Genomic DNA, 20,769 nt, shown 5'->3' with positions numbered 1-20,769 from the left:
AGAATATCGGGGGCAGAACGTTCCAGGATCTCTTTCAACTGTCCATCACCTTTCCCCTCTACCCACTCCACCAACATGATGTACTGTGCACAGGCTGCATATCTGTCCAGCACTGGGAGCTACACTGACCACATCATTGCATAATCGATAAACGTCAACCAGATAGTCTGTTCAGCACAGCGACCTGAACTAATCTGTAAACCAGGAGCAGTTACCCTCCCAGTACGTAGGACTGTGTACACCACACCCCAGTGCATTGATCTGTAAACCAGGAGCAGTTACCCTCCCGGCATGTAGAGCTCTGTACACCAACCCATTGCATTCCTCAGTAACACTGTGTTAGATCCCTGCGCAGTATGGGGAAACTTGCAGCCCATGCTGGAAATGATAGGATGTACAGCTCCCACCAATTTACAGCTCCATCTCTCCATTGTTACCCTGACAAGGGGGTGCTGTGGGTGTGAACATCACTGCCAGAGAGAGATGGCGGGGGAATCAGTTTAAATACCGCCACATGGGAGGGGTTTGGGGTATAGACAGAGAGGGGTAGACTGTGAGACAGTGTCATGGAAGGATGTGTTCCCAGGTTTCAGAATGCTGAAATGTAGACACTTCGATCGCATCCTGTAACATGAACCTGTCTTGACCGGAATGATGGGAAAAGAGGTGTGAGGCCAGATGAGCATTTGTTCTCCATCTTTGTTAGTGCAATTGCTTTGAACCGAATCTATGACTCATTGGGCAGATTCTAACAATAATTTATCTTTGATTCATTTTTCTTGAGTTTGACAGAGGGTACGTCCGCACGAGGCTGAGCTAATTTCCTGGTGCTATCGGATCGGACTCATCTCATTAACTACCCAGCCCACCCCAAGTTGTTCCTCTCATTCAATACCAGCCCGATTCTCCCACCCATCATGACGGGTGGTACTCACCATCGCCCGGATGCCCCGGGATATTCCGTGATCCGTGGCACTGGTGCCACCTTTAAAAGGCCAATGGGCACACGATTGAGCTTTCTCAGTTCGGTGCTGCCCTGCACAGTTTACCCCGAGCATGGCAGATCATGGGCAATTACACAGCGGTTTGTCGACAGGGGCACGGAGGTCCTGGTGGATGAGCCAGTACAGAATGAGACCATTCTCTTTCCAGAGGAGGCCACACCACCAGACCCACCAAGCATGGTCTGTGCTCACCACCCAGCTCAGTGCAGTATCTGCGGTCTGAAGAAATGCCCAGCAATACAGGACAAGCTTCAGTATCCTTCCCCTTCTTTCAAGATAAGTGTCACCGTATTCTCTCTGCTCCCTCACACTCACTGTATATCTATCATAACACCGACCCCCGAACAAGACTAATGCTCCACCGCTCTCACTGCTGCATGCAGCACCTTCGCCCCCCCCCCCCCCCCCCCCCACCTTCCCTCTACTTTACCCCATTCCGCGACACTAATAATGCTGCATGCATACAACACTGTTGACTGACTCATTCCGGACACCTCACCATGACACCGTCCCACACCTACACCAGCACTAACAGCAGGGCCACCCAATCCCACCCTCCCTCCTCCCTTTCTCCCATTCCAGGAGAAACAGCCTGGAATAGGACAGAAAGGGCCAAGCCGGGTTGTGGGGTGCCCAATATCCGTTCCCTCACCACGCTCCCCACCCCCCCCCCCAGCCATGTGGGAAGGACCCTGGTAGAAGCCGGAGAGGACAGGGACGCCTCGTGTGGAGATTCTGAAACATCCACGTCCCACCGACCGAGTAATGAGCCATATTTAGTGAAGGGCAATTCTCACTTTAAACCCACTGGCAGCTCCGTCTCCCCCCGGCACAACTTAGAAGCCATGGCCCTGATGCCATCTTCCTTTTGTGTCGAGCTGGTACAAATGGAATCCCCACAGTCTCGGTGGGCAGGAGGGTGGGCTCACAACACATCGTCATCACCACCTCCCAGGAAGGGAGCACCGAATTTCCCTCCTACGCCTCCCCCTGTAAACAGCTCAGATACTGAAACTAATCTGTGATAGTAACTGCTCTCCCCACTTGTCCTGACATCTTCAACTATCTGTGCTCATATACACGCAGCGCCCTCTGCTCCTGCACCCCCTATTTAACGGAATGGCCTGTTTTATATGGTCTTTTGTTGTCTTTCCAACCAAAGTGCATCACCTCACACTGCTCTGCATTGATCCCCAGATGCCATACACCTGAACACTACATCAACGTGTGATTGTACTGTTAGAGTTCCACACTCTCCTCCATAGACTTCAGAGTTCTTGCAGGTTTGGTGCCATCTACAAACATTGAGATTGTTATAGCGTCACAGTTCCCATGCAACAACTGAAATTCTGCGACTCTCACTAGTATGAGCAAGTGTAATACCGCTATATTCCCACAGACAGAGTCGAATAATGACATGCTGTCAATGGAGCAACAAAATTCCTGATACAAACCAGATGGAGTAAATGAAATATTGACAAACCATAGAGAAGAGAATTCCAGATTGGCTCCAAATTTCTGTATTGACATCAGGATATTAATGTCATGAAATCGAAAGTGTGTATGTACTTTTAAGAGAGAGGGAAAGCTGTTCTGAACTGAGAGCTTCCAAGCACCTGTGATATGAGAGGATGGCAGACCCATAGTGTGAATTACAACTGAAAATATGTCACATTTGGCTGTGAAATAGATCCCTGAGGTGGTTGCACCTTGGACAACATTTCGAATTTTACCAATCAGTTTAAATTATGCCACAGGATACTAAAACCAAATTAAGTTTGAATATATTGGTTTTCAGAAGTTGAACCAATGAGATGATCCGACGTTGTGCATATTAAAAATGCAGGCATTTAAAAAATTGCAGACAGAGTAAATGCCATCAACACAGATCCAAGAGATTAGGAAACACTCTCTATCAAAGGTACCTCTTCACATGGAACATATTCGCAGTAAAAAGAAAGAAGGTGACCCAGGGAGATCCATGGCCACAAGAAGGCACACAAACAACAGCTGCTGTGTGATTTTGAAATTAAATGAGTGCAATTATAATAAGTGTCATATTGAAACAGTATATCATTTTAGAGTTGGAGTCGGGTAATAAACAGTTAAGAGAAAGGGGATCTCAGATTTCAGAATGCTTGATGTAAAATGTTCACTATCAGAGTTAAAAAATAAATTGATGTTATTATGTAAACAGTGGAATTTGAGAGTTCTCTGTCACTCGTATTTTAACAGTTTACGAGGCAAATTGAGCATTCCTTTATGTTTAGTTTAATTTACCAGATGAGCTTCACGCCGCGCTCTGACAATTCCTGTGTGTGTGTGTATCTGTGTGTCTCTGTGTGGGGCAGATGTGGCAATCTCTGTGGTGCTTAAAGTAATGCAATGCCACCCTCTGCTGGCCTCCTCACCCCACTGCACCGGCATTGGTAGAGTGTGAAAACGAACAGAGATTCATTCAGAGAGGGGGCGGGAGAGGGCAGCTGCTCACAGCACCATCCAAACTGATGTCTTATCCATGGACTGATCTAAATGTCATTCAAACATTGTAACTGTCCCTGCTTTCACCACTTGCTCTGGGAGTTCATTCCACACATAAGGCAGATTCTGACCAAAATAATTACCTCTCAGGACTTCTGTAAATCTTTTTCATCACACCGTAAAATATCCCTCAGTTTTGAATCCCCAACTCACGGGAAAGGACACCAGCCCTTCAGCTTATCTGCACCCATCTTTATTTTAAAAACCTCTGTAAAGTTACCCCTTAATCTCATACTCTCCATTGAACAGAGTCCCAGTCTACCCAGCCTCTTCTTATCGCTCACTCCCTCTATTTCCAACAACATCCAAGTTAATGTCTGCTCAATCCTCTCCAACTTAATAATATCAAGGTCAGTAATATCAAAGTGAATAATCAAGGTATTTTCTATGGGTGGGGAGATCAAAACTAGACGGTACAGGTTTAAGGTGATAGGGGAACATTTAAAAGTGACCTAAGGGGCAGCTTTTTCACCCAGAGGGTGGTGTGCCTGTGGAATGAGCCGGCAGGATGACCAGACTGGACACAGTATTCCAGAAGAGGCCTGACCAATGTCCTGTACAACCTCAACATTACGTCGCAATTCCAATACCCAAAGGTCTGACCAATGCAGACAAGTGTGTTAAACATCTCCTTAACCATTCTATCTATCTGAGATGCACATTTTAAAGAATTATACCTGATGGCTTTGGTCTCTGTACTACAACACTGACAAAGGCCCTGCTTTAAATTGTATAGGTCCTGCTCTAGTTTGATTTACCAAATCTAATGCCTCACACTAATTCAAACTAAACTCCATCTGCCAGCCCACAGCCCAGTGTGTGATATTACCACCTCCTCACTCTCCCCCTTTAAAATATCCTCCCCATCTCCAGGATACCTGCACACTCCGGCCTTGAGTTTCACAAAGAACCTGAGCTTGGGTTGCCTTGTGTGGTTTGGGGGGAGGAGGGACAGATTGTAGACACAGTCAGTGGGGAGGATAGGCTGGACAGTAATCAGCGGCCTCGTGTCATTTCATTGTTTTAGGAAGAGGGCAGTTGCACGTTAGAGGTGGGTAATAGTGATCGATGTTTGGGACCAGAAATTATGCTTTTTCGTTGTCTGTGGTGTTCAGTGATAACATCTATTCGAAACCCTTCATTGGGCAGACTGTGACTGCAGGATTTCTTTCCTTCATATTGTAGATTACAGATAATAGCGATTGAAGACGTTCATAGTTAATTTCAGTAGCACAACACGTACACTCAATATCCTACAGTTGAGACAAATATCTTGCATTTATTTAACAATACAAAGTGTTTTGTGTAGTTCAGTAATGGTAAGCTGATTATAATAAATCCACACCGAGCAGAAAGCTGGCACTTAAAATATGACCCAAGTCTGGGTATGGTAGTGTAGTTGGTAGTGTCCCTGGCTCTGAACCAGAACTCTGGATTTGATCTTAATTCCTGAACTTGTGTGGTAGTGTTCCTAGCTCTGGACTAGTAGGACTGCATTCAAGTCCTGCCTGTTGCAGAGGTATGTCACAGCATGTCAGAACAGGCTGATGAACAAACACACAGGAGAATACTGTTACAGCTTTATGGGTATTGCCCAGTGATGCTAGTGTCCCTACCTCCGAGCGCAAAGGTCTCGGTGTAAATCCCACAGAAGTGTTTCATGATATATCTGAACAAACTGATTAAACTGGTTGTAGAATTGTGATCTGATGGAGAAAGAAGTGTCAGAATTGAATTTCAGAATTTAGGCTCAGAATGACTGAAAGCACAGCTATTCGTGTTGATTGGAGTCACATCTTGCAGCAGTAGAGGTTTATAAAATCAGAATGGTCATGGATAGAGTGAGTAGCTCGGGGTTTCCCCCAGGTTAGGGGCGTTCAAAACTAGAGGGCATTGGATGAAAGTGAGAGGGGAAAGGTTTTGAAGAGGCCTAAGAGGAACCTTTTCACGCAGAGGGTGGTGTGCATATGGAATAAGCTGCCAGAGGAAGTGGTGGAGGCTGGTACAACTACAGCATGTAAAAGGCATCTGGGTACTGACAGGCCTGCCGAGGTTTTCCAGCAATTTCTGTATTTCTTAAAATGAATGCATTTTTTAAACACAGGTATTCTAAATAAATTAAATATTTTATTTTTGTAATGACGCAGGGGCATATAAACATATTTTCAAATTGACCAAGACCATTTTCTGCTCAGGGTATGTACGAGATGGCAACAATGATGCATCGACATGGAAAAGGGAATGTGATGGAAACATAGTTTGGACATTATACAAGGAGACCTCACATGATCCAGTTTGGGAGAGGATGACATTATTGTGTGATTCAACTCAGAGAGGGAGACAATGTCATCTTCCTGAGAAGGAATGGCCTATCACACGCTCTCTCTCCCTCATTATTCCTCATCACAGCAATGTGTGTGAGCTAAAAAAAAACACCTATACAGTCATTACCATTCTCATTTTTAAAGAATTCGTGCAGTGTGGAAGCAAGCCCTTCGGCCAAACATGTCCATACCAAACAGTAATCTTGCCAGTCCCGTTCCCTGAGATTTAATTCTGACTAATGCACCTAACCTAGAAATCCCTGAATACGACAGACAACTTAGCATGACCAACCCACCTAATGTACACAGTTTGAGCTGTGGGAGGGAACTGGAGCACCTATTAGAAGCTCACGCAGTCAAAGGGAGAATGTACAAACCCCACACAGATAGTCGCCCGAGGCTGGAATAGAACCTCTGTTCCTAGTGCTGTGAGGTAGCAGTGCTAACCACTGAGCCACTGTGCTACCCTTTGGGTGATTACTGACCAGAATTCATTGGAATCTTCTCACTGCCTAATGCAAAGTGAATTCAGCCAAATCCAACTGTCCCAGGATGAAATCCCATTGCTCGCAGCTTGTGTGAGTAGAATATCTTCAGAAGCTGAATCACATTTTGGACAATCTCTCAATTTTTCATTTTGTCATAAGTTACATAAATATTTGGACAAAGTTCTTTCAACTTCAAATTGCAGAGATTATGTGTGTGTGTGTGTCTCAGCATTTTAAACAGGGAAGTTTTGATTATATATTTGCAATACTCAAAAAGTTAGCCATTCATCTTTCCATCATAGTTTGAGTAACATTGCTCTGGATCATAAACGTTCTATTTGAGCAGATTAAAGAAACTAGCCTGACTTGTTCCTAAAACTGACCCTGACCCAGTCTAAGACCTTTATCATCGGCCATATCACCAACCTGGTCACATTTAACATTTGTTGTGAGCAGTGGAGGGGTGGGACCTCTAGATCGGGGAACTATAGATCGGTGAGCCTGATGTCAGTGGTGGGTAAGTTGTTGGAGGGGATTCTGAAGGATAGGATTTACATTCATTTGGGAAGGCAAGGGGCTGATTGGGGTAGACAACGTGGCTTTCTGCATAGGAAATCATGTCCCATTGATTTGGTTGAGTGTAATAAAGAGGGAAAAAAGAAGATTAATGAAGGCAATTTGGTAGACATTGTCTATATGGACTTCAGCAAGGTATTCATAACATTCCAAATTGGTAGACAGATTAAAGGTTCGGTCACATGGGACACAGAAGAAGCTCGTCACAATTGTCTTGAAGGAAGAGGGATATTTTTCAGACTGGAGGCTTGTGACCAGCAGTGTGCTGCAAGAATCAGTGCTCAGTTCACTGCATTTCATCATTTATGAAAAGAACTCAGATGTGGATATCGGGGCCATAGTTAGTAAGTTTACAGATGACATCAGAAATGTGGTATAGTAGATTATCTCAGAGTACAGCGAGACCACAATTAGATGGGACTAAGAGGCAAGGAGTCACAGATGAAGTTTATTTAGATAAATATAAGCTTTTGCATTTTAGGAAGAAATTAAACACTTAATGGCAAGGTGCTAGGGAGTGTTGTGGAAAAAAGGGACCGAGGGCTGCAGGTACATTGTTCCTTGAAAGTGGAGTCGCAGGTAGACAGAGTGGTCCTGAACATATTTGGCACATTTGCCTTAATCAGACATAGCATTGAGTATAGGGTTTGTGGTGGCATGTTTCATCTGTCCACCGTGTTGGGAAGGCCATTTTAAGAAAAGTGCATACAACGCGGTTGTCTGCTGAAAAGATTTACACTGATGTCCCAGGGAGAGGTTGATTAGGTTGCGGTGTTTCTCCTTGGAGTGTCAGAGGCTGAAGGGTGACATTATAGATGTTTATAAAATCATCAGGAGAATGGATATTCTGAACAGCCACGTTCTGCTCTTCAGGGTAGAGGAGACCAGATTCAGAGGAATAGGTTGAAGGGGAGAGGGCGAATGATTTAGAAGGGACCTGAAGGTAAATGTTTCACACAGAGTGTTGTGTGTACAGAAAGTGCTGTCAGAGGAAGTGCTCAAGGCGGTTACGATCACACATTTAAAACGTATCTGGAAGAGGAGAGATATTGGCCAAATGCTGTCAAATGGGACTGGATCAGATTTGATATCTGATCGGAGTGAAAAAGGTTGGACTAACGGGTCTGTTTCTGTTCTGCATGACACTCTGATTCTCTAAGAGGAACGAGGAAAAATTCTAAAATTACCTTTCAAGTGGGAATGCTCTTCACTGGAAGTTTATCATGCCTCTATGTTCACATTGATTGAAAGCTGCATTACTAAATATTTGACAGGAAAGTAAGTCACGGATATTGGGATACAGACAGGAAAGTAGGGCTGAGTCCACAACTTGATCAGCCACAATCGTAGTTCCTGGTGGAGAAGGCTCAAAGTATCTAATGTTCCACTCCTGCTCCTCAGTCCCATGTTTCTGTGTTCCATTCAGCCCCTCATATCTGCTAGACAGTTGGAGGCCACTCACTCCTATAATCTGGTGCACAGAAACAGAGGAGACCATTCAGCCTCTCAAGACTGTCACACACGCTTTGAAGTGATTTGGGAAATGTAATTGGAAAATCCAGGCACAGGTATGAAAGAGGACCCTCATCTCTCCTCACAGAGCTTCCCCTCTCTGCAACTTGGGCTTCATTTGTTGGTCATGCTGTCGACGCAGACTGACTCTGAATACAGCCCATGTACTCACCAGAGATGGCTCACAAAATCATCTGGTCTCCCTGACCGCAATATTCAGTAATTGCATATTTATGACAATAATACTCACTAACCCTCCAATAACAGAATGTGAGAACATCAGAAACAGGGAAAGGTCGTTCACTCCCTAAGCCTGCCTTGCCCTTCACTAAGATCATGACTGATCTGCTGTTGGTCTCAAATCCTCTTTTATACCCAATTCTTCATCGCCCTCAACTCTCTGTCAGGTCCATACCCATCTACCTCTTCTTCAAATACTTTCAGTCGTCTTGCTCCCTAACATTCTTGAGAAGAGAAACCCTGACATTCAATACCATTTGTTTGTAGAAAACACGTGTTGTTCCTATACCATGGCCTATTGATATGGACAAAAGAAGTTGGCTCAAGGGTTCAGGTAAAAATGACTGGCCCAGATATCAAGGCAGTGGTTGGCTTTTGTTGACATCAAGGAGCTTAACAAAACTGGACTTAATGGGAATCAGAGTAACCTCTCCAGTGTTTGGAGTCAAACATGGCACAAAGGAAGATGTTCACCATCTCAGTCCTGAGTCACCTCTGTGCGAAATCCTCAGGGTAGCTTCCTCTTCACAAACAGCTTCAGCTGCTTCATCAATTTCTTCCCGCCCCCACCCTTCGCAAATTAAGATCAGAAGTGGGGATGGTCACTGAAGATTCCACAATGATCAGAACATTTGTCGCCTGTCAGCTCCTGAACCAGTCTCTGTCCATGTGCAGCAAGACCCAGACACCAGTGAGGTTTGTGCTGTTAAATGGTCTGTAACATTCATGTAACAGCACTGCCTGGCACTGCACATTGCCACAATGAAATAGAGTTCATTCAGCAGCTCACCCTGGTTTCACAGGAATATGTGGAAGTCATTCAGCCCATTGACAGTATTAGAGTAGAACAGGGACAGCACATTCAGTGCCTCCAGCCTATTACTCAGGAAGAGAAGGAGTCTAGAGACGGACCACACCCGAGCCCCTCGAAAATATTTGAAGGCGGTAGCCGAGACTCTAATGTTTTCGTATTTTAAAGGATACATGAACTGTCTGTTCCAGATACAATGTGACAGGTCAAACTACTCCGTGTAAAGCAAACGCCATTTAATTAAACACGGAAGATAAAATGAAACCAAAGAAAGAGGAATCTAGAATAACGTAATTCCATTGGGCAACTTAACAGAATAATAGACCGCGGAGCTATTACTAATGAACTCTTCCAATATAGGAAAATCCCATAAACACAGCCCTTGGCAAAAAGGAATATTCAGACACAGATCGTCACGAACATTTCTCCAATCCAGGAATTAACAACAGCAGCAAGAGAAAATTCAGAGAGAGTAGCAGCCAAGAGATAGTCACTGAAGCATTCAACTCAGTGTAGGCCCGAATATTTTCTGATATTACTGAGAAAACAAAACCCAGAGATCCTAATCTGTGAGAGTTGGCCACACCCATTCAAGCTGCATTAAAATAAACCCAAGGATTCCCTTGCTGTTTACCCAGTGATCTTAACTAGCCAACTCGTTCAATCTCTCTCTTAAAAGAAACCAGGACAAAATAATCTCTTAAAGTTGCAGCAACATCACACTTGTCAGCATATCGAGCTGTCAAACAGGAACCAAGGGTAACTCAATCCGGCCCTTGGCCATGTCCAACCAGACAAGGAAGAAGTCATTCAGTCCTCTGAGTCAATTGCACAGAAACAGAATGAGGCCCTTCAGCACGTTGAGCCACTTATACGGGAACAGGTGGAGGCTATTCAGTCAGTTGAGCCACTTATATAGGAACAGTAGGAGGCCATTCCCACCTCAATGCACTGACACAGGGGCAGAATAGGGTAATTGATGCTGATCCGGATGAATGGCTTATGCACGAAACGTCGACTCTCCTGCTGTGCTTTTCCAGCACACCACTGTCTACTCTGATCTCCAGCATGGGCAGTCCTCACTGTCTCCTAATTGATGCTCTAACATGATGAACAATTGGAGCAGAGGCTGCACAGACAGACTGCTCCACGTTGCACCTCGTGGCGCCATCGCTCATGATACACACATGGGACTTTAACGTGGTTTACTCGCGGTGAGGAAGGAAGCCATATGTCTTGTGTGAAGTCTGATCTGCTGTGCTTTTCCAGCAATCGAGGTTCTACTCTGATCTCCAACATCGGCAGTCTTCAGTGTCTCCAGATTGATGCTCTAATTTGATGAACAAGTGGAGCAGAGGCTGCACAGACAGACTGCTCCACGTTGTTCCTCTTGGCTCCGTTGCTTATGATACACATGTGGGACTTTAGTTTTCTAGTGGTGAGGAGGGAAGCCTTATGTCTTGTGTGAAGTCTCAAGAAGGCATCTTCCATCTCCGAGGCGACAGCCTGGTGTTATCTATGTAGGGCGGAAGCTGGTGAGAATAGCTACCTGTTTCAGATGGAAGGTATTGTGGCTGCTGTTGGGGATTGTGAACAGTTTAACGTTCAGTACGGGTTCACACGCCGATTAGATTAGATCATTTACGGTGTGGAAACAGGCCCTTCGGAGCAACAACGCCACACTGAACCGCCGAAGTGCAACCCACACTGACCCATTCCCTACATTTACCCCTTCACCTACCACTGCGGGCAATTTAACTTGGCCAGTTCATCTAACCTGTACATGTTTGGACTGTGGGAGGAAAGCGGAGCACCTGGAGGAAATTCACGCAGACACGGGGCGAATGTGTCAACTCCACACAGAGAGTCGCTTGAGGCGATAATTGAACCTGCGTCTCGGGCGCTGTGAGGCAGCAGTGCTGACCACTGTGCCACCGTGCAGACTTCGCTTGGGGAGAGTTAATTAAGGCATATAAACTATTAGGAAAGTCACGTTCGTCTGATGAATGGACTCTCTAAGTTCAAAAAATGCTGATCTTATTCATGTTGATCTTGTCCAGTGCTTGTCCTATTCAGTGTAACCTGTGTGCCTTACTCTGTCCAAGTCTATTTCCACCCTATGATCTGTCTGGCCATGCTTACTATGATCTGCCTTCACTGCTCATAAATAAAGTGTTTCCCTGTACTGAGGTACACGTGACAATAAATCAAACCAATCAATCCTGGGTAAAGTATGGAATTTCTCACCCTATCAATGTCTCTTTTTGAAATAAGTGATCGCTGCCACTCCTCATGTTTCAGCATCACCATTTCTTCGTCTCTCACAGCTCGACAGATTAAACACTCAGCCAATGTGCCAAAAGCCTTTTTCACTGCCCTGTCTACCTGTGACTCCACTCTTAAAGAACCGTGCACTGAACACCAAGGTCTCTCTGCCCACTACACACTTTAAGACCCTTCCATTCACCATGAAACTCCTACCTTGATTTGAGTTTCCAACATTCAAGACCTCACACGTCTATATTAAACTCCATTTGACATTTCTCAACTTACATCCCCACCTGATAAAGGTCAAGCGGCAATTTCTGATAAACGACCTTCAGCTGGCATCTGTGGCTGTCCTTTCTATTCAGAAAAACCTGTTCTGTCTTAAAGTGACCGGACATGATTTCGGCTTCATAACACCTCCCCCATTCAGGAAAAAAAAAACATGAAACAGCAGAATGAAAAGATGGCTTCATTTCTTTTCCTCTAATTCTTAATCCCATTATTATGAATTACAAAAGTATTAATCTCGGCTATACCATACATATTAACTCTGCACACATAACTAACATTGCAATAAGTCAAATCTTATCTTAACTTTTTCCTTTAAATCTGCGATAACACAACTGCTATCACATTTTAGGAAACACAGCATGTACATTTTGTAAGTTTAAAGTCGGTAAAATAAGACTCCAATGAAATACTCTCATATTCTGTTTTTTAAATATTCAAAAAAATGCGAGAGGTTTGTCGTTGTCCACGATCATCTCTGACAATTTGTTTATCATATAAACATTAAAATATTGTCAGTCCAGTGCGAAACTTAATCATTCTTTTTCAATAATGTAGATGTTGCATTTTTTTCTGGTGGATATTGAGTTTTTTTCGGCAAGTAGCTAATTGGCCATTCAATTCCATCATCATCTTACTGTATCAATACATCTCCGAGCCCTATATCCCGAGCATCAAATGCAATTTTGAAAGGGTTTGAAAATATTTGGTTCAGCTAAAACTGGTGCGGTGATTAATCCTGCTTTAAAATTCTCATAGCCTCCTGGCATTGTTCTGTCCACCACAATTCTGTGTTCTTCTTTAATAAATCCAGCAGTGGTGCCAATACGCTGCTGAATTTTGGAACAAACTTTCGATAGAATCCACACGGTTCCAAAAATTGAAGCACCTCTTTCTTCGAGGATGGTCGTGGAAATTCCTCAAAGCCCTTCGTCTTTGTGTTCCATGGGGTCAACCTTCCATGTCCAATGTAATGTCCCAAGAACGTCACCTCTGCCTTCAAGAATTCTGTTTTCTTTAAGTTTATTACCAAGTTTCCTTCTTGTAATCGTTCAACATGGTCTGCCAACTGTAACATGTGAGCTTTCAATCACTTGCTAAAGAACACTACATCATACAGATAAACTACACAATTTGTACGTCTGGCTACAACTCTGTCCTTGAGTCTTAAATGTGTCTTGAGCATTATTCATTCACATGACGTACTCTAACTTTTTTTGTCATCTCCGGTATCTTTACCAGATAGTTGAACTGACTCAACACTTTTTTTTATTTAAAAGGAGCCACTAAACCTGGCTTTGAAGGGATTTCCTACCACTGGTGGCAATACTAACACGTCATCCCCACGGGAAATCGTCAAAGTTTCAGAGTTTTTATCTGCCACCTGCTTCATTCCATGCTATGTCCTCTTCAAGTGCTGTTTAGCTAACTCACCTACTCCATCTAATCTCTCCCCCACCTCAGATACATAATCCTGGTCTGAGATTTCCGATTTCGGTCCTATCAGTTTATAGTTAATTAATTTCAAAGGACCTCTCACTTCATGTACGAATATTAACTCAAAGCAAGTAAAGTGAGTATCTGGGGCATCTCTTTTTTTTTTACAGACATTTTTATAAGAGATTTAACATTTTTACAAGTTTACAAAAATAAACAAAACTCTCAAATACAAACATTGATATACAATTAAATCAAATATACAATAGCCAAAATTTAACAAAAGAAAAAATACCGAAAAAGGAAAAAAACAAAACTCAACTATCTACTAATCTAACCTACAACTAACAAGAGTGTATATTTAAGTCTCTTACATGCTCGGAATGTGTTAACATCAAATGTAACAAAATCCGTATTCGTGCGTGATTCCTCTTCTAAGAGGCCCCGGACCAGCCAGGTTTGTATTCTCAATTAAATAAAAGCCCTTGTTAGGATAGCCGAAAGATCTGTATTTAAGTAATTCAGGAAGGGCTGCCATATTTTATAAAATAACTCGGTCTTTCGGTGCACCATATTTGTAAGGATGTCAAGGGGAATACATTTCATTATTAATCTGTGCCAATTTGAAAGTCCAGGGGGGCCTTCAGCCACCCAGTTCACCAAAATATTTTTCCTTGCACAGAAAGAGAGATTAGAAAATCGTCTCTTCCCGTACATGTCCAGGGAGGGAAAGTTCGAAAAGCCCAAAAGGAGAGATACAGGGTTCTCTTTAATTTCCGTTCCCAAAATTTCTGTCAGGGTACTTGCTACTTTAGTCCAATATCTACGCATCTTATGAAAAGTCCATAGGCAATGTACAAGAGTACCCATCTCTATTTTACATTTGGGACACGTTGGAGATGCTCCTGCCTTAAATTTTGCCAATCGAACCAGTGCTATATGGGCCCTATGAAGTATCTTCCACTGGATAGCCTGGGTTCTGTTACAAATAGTCATTCTTCTAGCGTTTTCCCAAATATCATTCCATATTTCAATAGAGATTTCTAGTCCCAAATCCTGATCCCATGTTTTTAGCAGATTATCCATAACTCCCGATACTTCATCATGTAGTAATAGATAAATAGTACTGACGGAAGATACCCCCACTGGTCGTCGGACACTACATTCGCTATCTGATTTATAAAGACTGTCTAATAACGTAGTCTTCTTCTGTATATAATCTCGAATTTGAAAGTATCGAAAGAGGTCTCCATTTGATTATCCGAATTTCTGACGCAGCTGTTCAAAAGACATCAGGACCCCATCTTTAAATAGGTCCCCTATACATGAGATACCCCTGGATCTCCAGAGTTTAAAAGCGGCATCTGTAAACCCCGGTTGGAATTCCCATGCTCCCACTATCGGTGCATAGGGGGATGTTTTATGTGAATTACCCTCATTTTGCCGCATTATATTCCAAGCATTAATTGTGTTTAGTATTATTGGGTTTTTACAGTGATCTGTAATGAATTTCCTCTTGTCTGAAAATAAGAGGTTAATAAGTGGGTATTTTACTTGAGAGGCCTCGATGTCCAACCAGATTGATTGTGGATCAGACAAGACCCAATCGGCTTTGTAACATAATAGGGAACTTAACTGATATTTCCTAAAATCTGGGAAGTCCAATCCTCCCCTTGCCTGTGGAAGCTGTAGCTTCTTCAGCTTAATGAGGGGCCGTCTATGATTCCAGATAAAGGAACCCAGCCAGCCATATAATTTACATAGAGCCAGCCTCGGCAGCATCACCGGAAGCATTCTCATAGGATACAGGAGACGGGGCAGGACATTCATTTTAATTAGTGCTATTCTACCCAACCAGGAAATTGGAAGGTCACCCCATCGCTGGAGGTCATGCCTTATCCTTTCCAGTAAATGCACAAAATTAGCCTTATATAACTGACCAAATACTCGGGTAATAAAAATGCCTAAATATAAGAAGCCCTCCAGGGACCAACGAAAGGGAAAATGGGATCCGTCCACTAAGTGGGGTGTCATAGCAAGGCCACCCATTGGCATAGCCTCCGATTTTGAAAAATTAATTTTATAGCCTGAGAATGCGCTAAATGTATTAATAACTTGGATTAGGCGAGGTAGGGACATCAGAGGATTACTGAGGAATAGAAGAACATCATCCGCATAAAGGGTAATTTTATGTTTACCTGTACCAATCCTCGGGACTGTTATATTAGGATCAGCTCGTATAGCTTCTGCTAGTGATTTAATTATTAACGTAAATAACAATGGCGAGAGAGGACATCCCTGACGGCAGCCCCTACCCATTATGAAGCTATCCGAACCTAATCCATTGGTAACCACACTGCTTTTGGATCACTATACAATGGTGAGAGCCATTTGATAAATACCTGTCCAACGCCAAACCTTTCCAATGTGTAAAACAAATATGACCATTCAACCCTATCAAATGCTTTTTCCGCGTCTAATGAAACTACTACTCCTGGTATCTTTCCCTGATGACAGGCTTGAATCATATTCAAAACCCTTCTCATATTACTGGATGATCTACGGCCCTTAATAAACCCCGTTTGATCCTCCTTCATAATATGTGGCAGTACCCTTTCTAGTTTTAATACTAACGTTTTAGAAAGGATTTTAAAATCTACATTTAGCAAGGATATTGGTCTGTATGACGTGCAATCTTCTGAATCCTTTCCGTTTTTAAGGATAAGAGAGATATTTGCCTCTTTCAGCGAAGGCAGGAGACAGCCCTGACAATATGCATAGTTATACATGTCCATAAGTAGACCAGCCAATATTTCTGTGAATTCTTTATAGAATTCAGCTTGAAAACCATCTGGGCCCGGTGCCTTACTGCTCTGAAGTTGCCTAATTGCATCAAGTATTTCTTGGACTGTTAGAGGAGCATTTAGGACCGATACCTGTTTCGGAGTTAGGCCCGGAAAGGTCAAAATTTTTTAAAATGACTGCAGCCTCCTCGTCCTGTCTTCACAATCCTGCGATTTATATAACTCAGAATAAAATTCTCTAAAGATCGCATTAATCTTTTTATGATCTTGAGTCAAAATACCGGTACTTTCCTTGATAGACGTAATAGTCTGAGGGGCCTTTTTATCCTTTGTGAGAAATGCTAATTATCTACCCGGTTTGTCGCCATATTCATATAACCTTTGTTTTGCAAATACTATTTCCCTCTTAGCCATTTGAGTAAGAGTAGTGTTTAGAGCTGTCTAACAGCCGTAATCATTTGCAATTTAATAATAGAAGGTCTATCAGTGTATGCTGTTTCAGCTGCTTTTAAGCAAGCTTCAAGCAGACGCTGTTGTTCTTCCTTCAATTTTTTCTGGGTCGCTGAATAGGAGATGATCAAACCTCGCATGTAAACTTTGATGGTCTCCCACATCATTGATGAGTTGCTAGCCGTACTTGAATTAATTTCTAAAAAAGTTCTAAATTCTTGAGAGAAGTACTTTGCAAATTTACTATCTTTCATTGGGAAGGGGTTCATACGCCAATGCCGAGGGGATGTCCCATTGTTCCTCGCCCTAGTTTCCATATATACAGCAGTGTGGTCGGAAATTGCTATACTGCCTATTTTACAGGATGATACGGAATTTTAAAAAAATCGAGGGTGCAAAAAACATATCAGTTCTGGTATGACATTAATGTGGATTGTAGTAGAAAGAAAAATCTCTGCCCTGTGGATGAAGACATCTCCATCGTAATTCTCTGTTCAGATCGACCAATTTTCTAGATCTGGGAGATACTTCTGCAGTACTGTTGGGAATCCTATCTATTTCCGGATCCATAATACAATTAAAGTCTCCCCCTATAATTGTATGACGGACACCAAAAGCCATCAATTTTGAAAAGGCTTCCGTTATAAATTTAAAGGGATGTGCCGGGGGGCAGTACAAATTTAAAATCCCATATTCCTCTCCATTTATAAGGGCTTTAATCAAAATATATCGTCCAGGTTCATCTTTTATCTGATTTAGGATTTTGAAAGGGAAATTCTTCCGAACGAGAATAAAAACTCCCCTGCTCTTTCAGCTAAAAGAAGAAAAAAAGGCCTGATCAAATCGACCCTGTCGTAATTTCAAGTGTTCTTTATCCGACAGGTGTGTCTCCTGTAGGAGAGCTATATCAATTCTCTCCTTCTTAAGATTTGATAATATTTTCTTCCTTTTGACTGACGAAATACTCCCCTTGACATTCCCGGAGCACCACTTAAACGACTGATCAGCCATAATCATCCGGGCAAATCCGAGACCCCTCGGGAGGGGAAACCCTATCCAGAACATCCCGAGCATAGAGCATATAAAATTTACAAAAATAGAGGCTCTTTAATACACTCACAACAGTATCCTAAAAAGCTATTTCTAAATAATAAAAAAAATTAAATCATATTTAAGTGGAGATATTCCCCCTTGTGCCCAGGGGGTGTCACTTCCTTTCCAAAAGTCCATCATGTCTTCTCCCAACCAATGCCCCACCGTTGACCCAGGCGCTCCTCAATAAAATGAGGAGAAAAAAGAAAAAAGTGGTTGGAGGGGATATCAACCAAAGCGGGGGGAAAGGCAAACTAACATCCATTATCTCTTACAATTTATCTAAGAGAGTCCAAGAATTCCTTAGCCTTTTCTGGCGATCCGAAGTTATACACGGATCCTTCATTGTTAAAGCACAGCGTCGCTGGGAAGCGTAAGGAGTATTGAATATTTAAGTCCCTTAAACACCTCTTCGCCTCCTCGAATGCCTTCCTCTTTCGGACCAGAGCTGGGGAAAAGTCCTGAAATTACATGATCTTGGATCCTTTATCGGTCATAGCTTGGGGGTCCTTTCCAAGATTTCTAGAAGCCTCTACGAGTATCTGCCTCTCTCTATAGCTCTACAGCCAGAACATGACCGAGCATGGGCGCTGGTTCGAGCTGGGCCCGCGAATTGCGACCCAGTCGGCCCATTCCACCCTTACCTGGTCTGATTCAGCTTCAAGATTTAAAAGCTGTGGTAGCCACTGCTCGAGGAATGCTGTAAGCTGGCCTTGCTATTCCCATTCGGGAAGGCCCAGCAAATGAATATTTTTTCGACCACCTCGATTATCAAGGTTGTCAATGTAATTCTGTAATGTCCGGACTCACTGTTCGAGAGTCCGGACCTGATCCACGGCCGATTGTACTGTAGTTTCGGAGGTCGCGGCCTTTAGCTCTGCCCCTCCTATCGATTCGGCGCTCGATTTCCTTAATGTCTTGGTCGTGCTTCTGCAGCGCGGCCGAGAGTGAGTCCCATCGATTTCGGGACTCCTCGCTAAAAGCGTCGATCTTCGCATCCAGCTTGGAGATCATCTCCACAAGGCTTGTCATTGTAGGTAAGTCCCCCAGGGCGGCTGTGGACGCCTCAGCTACAGCTGAGGAGGGTAGGGGAGGGGTTCCTGCTTGCTGAGAGCTGCGGGTCCCTTCCCTTTGGTCATTTTTACTAAATATTAGTCTGTTTAAATGTAATACTTAGCAACTAATTAAATTAAACAGCTATTATGAATGATTTGTTGAGTGTGGTGGGGGTGGGTGACCCACTTTACTCAAGTCTTGGGAAGAGCACTATAGACTCAGACTTGCTGGATCGCCGCCATCTTGGTTCCACCATTTGGGGCATCTCTAATGGAAAACAATATAATGAGACACCTTTATTCCAATCATTCTCTGCACCGTGAGAGTGTCAGTACTGATGGAGTGCTGCCCTGTCAGAGGGTCAGTGCTGCGGGATTGTCACACTGCCAGAGGGTCAATACTGAGGGAGTGCTGCACTGTCAGACGGTCAGCACTGAGGGAGTGCTGCAATGTCAGAGGGTCAGCACTGAGGGAGTGCTGCAATGTCAGAGGGTCAGTACTGAGGGAGTGCTACAGGGCCAGAGGGCCAGTAATGAGGGAGTGCTACACTGCTGGAGGTTCAGTAATGAGGGAGTGCTACACTGTCAGTACTGAGAGAGTGTTGAAATATAAAAGGGTAAGTACTGAAGGAATGCTGCACTGCTAAACGGTCTGTACTGAGGGAGTGCTGCAATGTCACAGGGTCAGCACTGTGGGAGTGCCACACTGTCAGAGGGTCAGTACTGAGATAGTGTTGCTCTGTCAGAGGGGTCATTACTGAGCGAGTGCCACACTGTCAGAGTGTCAGCACTGGGGGAGTGTCACACTGTGAGAGGGTCAGCACTGAGGGAGTGCTGCACTGTCGGAGGGTCACATTGAGGGAGTGCTGCACTCTTAGAGGGTCAGTACTGAGGGAGTGCTGCAATGTCAGCGGTCAATACTGAAGAAGTGTCACACTGTCAGAGTGACAGTATTGAGGGAGTGTTGCACTGTGAGAGAGTCAGTACTGAGGGAATGCTGCACTGTCAGAAGGTCAGTACTGAGGGAGTGTGACACTGTCAGAGGGTCAGTGCTGAGGGAGTGCTACACTGCCAGAGGGTCAGCACTGAGGGAGTGCTGCACTGTCAGAAGGTCAGCACTGAGGGAGTGCTGCGCTGTCAGAGGGTCAGTACTGAGGGAGTGCTGCACTGTCATAAGGTCAGTACTGAGGGAGTGCTGCGCTGTCAGAGGGTCAGTACTGAGGGAGCGTTCCACAATCAGAGGGTCAGTACTGAGGGAATGCTGCAGTGTCTGAGGGTTCAGTACTGAGGGAGTGCTGCACTGTCAGTGGATCAGTATGCAAGGTGTGCAGCATTGTCTGAGGGTCAGGACGGAGGAAGCACTGCAATGTCAGATGGTCAGTACTGAGGGAGTGTTGAAATGTCAGAGAGTCATTACTGAGGGAGTGCCACACTGTCAGAGGGGTCAGTACTGAGGGAATGGCACACTGTCAGAGGGGTCAGTACTGAGGGAGTGCTACAATGTCAGAGGGGTCATTACTGAGGGAGCGCTGCGATGTCAGAGGGTCGGTCCTGAGGGAGTGCTGCAATGTCAGAGGGTCAGTACTGAAGGAGTGCTGCACTGTCAAAGGGTCATTACTGAGAGAGTGCAGCACTGTCAAATGGTCATTACTGAGGGAGTGCTGCACTGTCAAATGGTCATTACTGAGGGAGTGCTGGACTGTCAGGGGGTCACTACTGAGGGAGTGCTGCCCTGTCAGGGGGTCAGTCTGAGGGAGGGCTGCACTGTCAAAGGGTCATTACTGAGGGAGTGCTGCACTGTCAAATGGTGATTACTGAGGGAGGGCTGCACTGTCAGGGGGTTACTACTGAGGGAGTGCTGCACTGTCAGAGGGTCAGT

This window comes from Chiloscyllium punctatum, chromosome 28, assembly GCF_047496795.1.
Source record: "Chiloscyllium punctatum isolate Juve2018m chromosome 28, sChiPun1.3, whole genome shotgun sequence".
In the NCBI taxonomy this organism is placed as follows: Eukaryota; Metazoa; Chordata; class Chondrichthyes; order Orectolobiformes; family Hemiscylliidae; genus Chiloscyllium; species Chiloscyllium punctatum.
The sequence above is the reverse complement of the archived record's forward strand: the minus strand, read 5'-3'. Positions refer to the sequence as shown.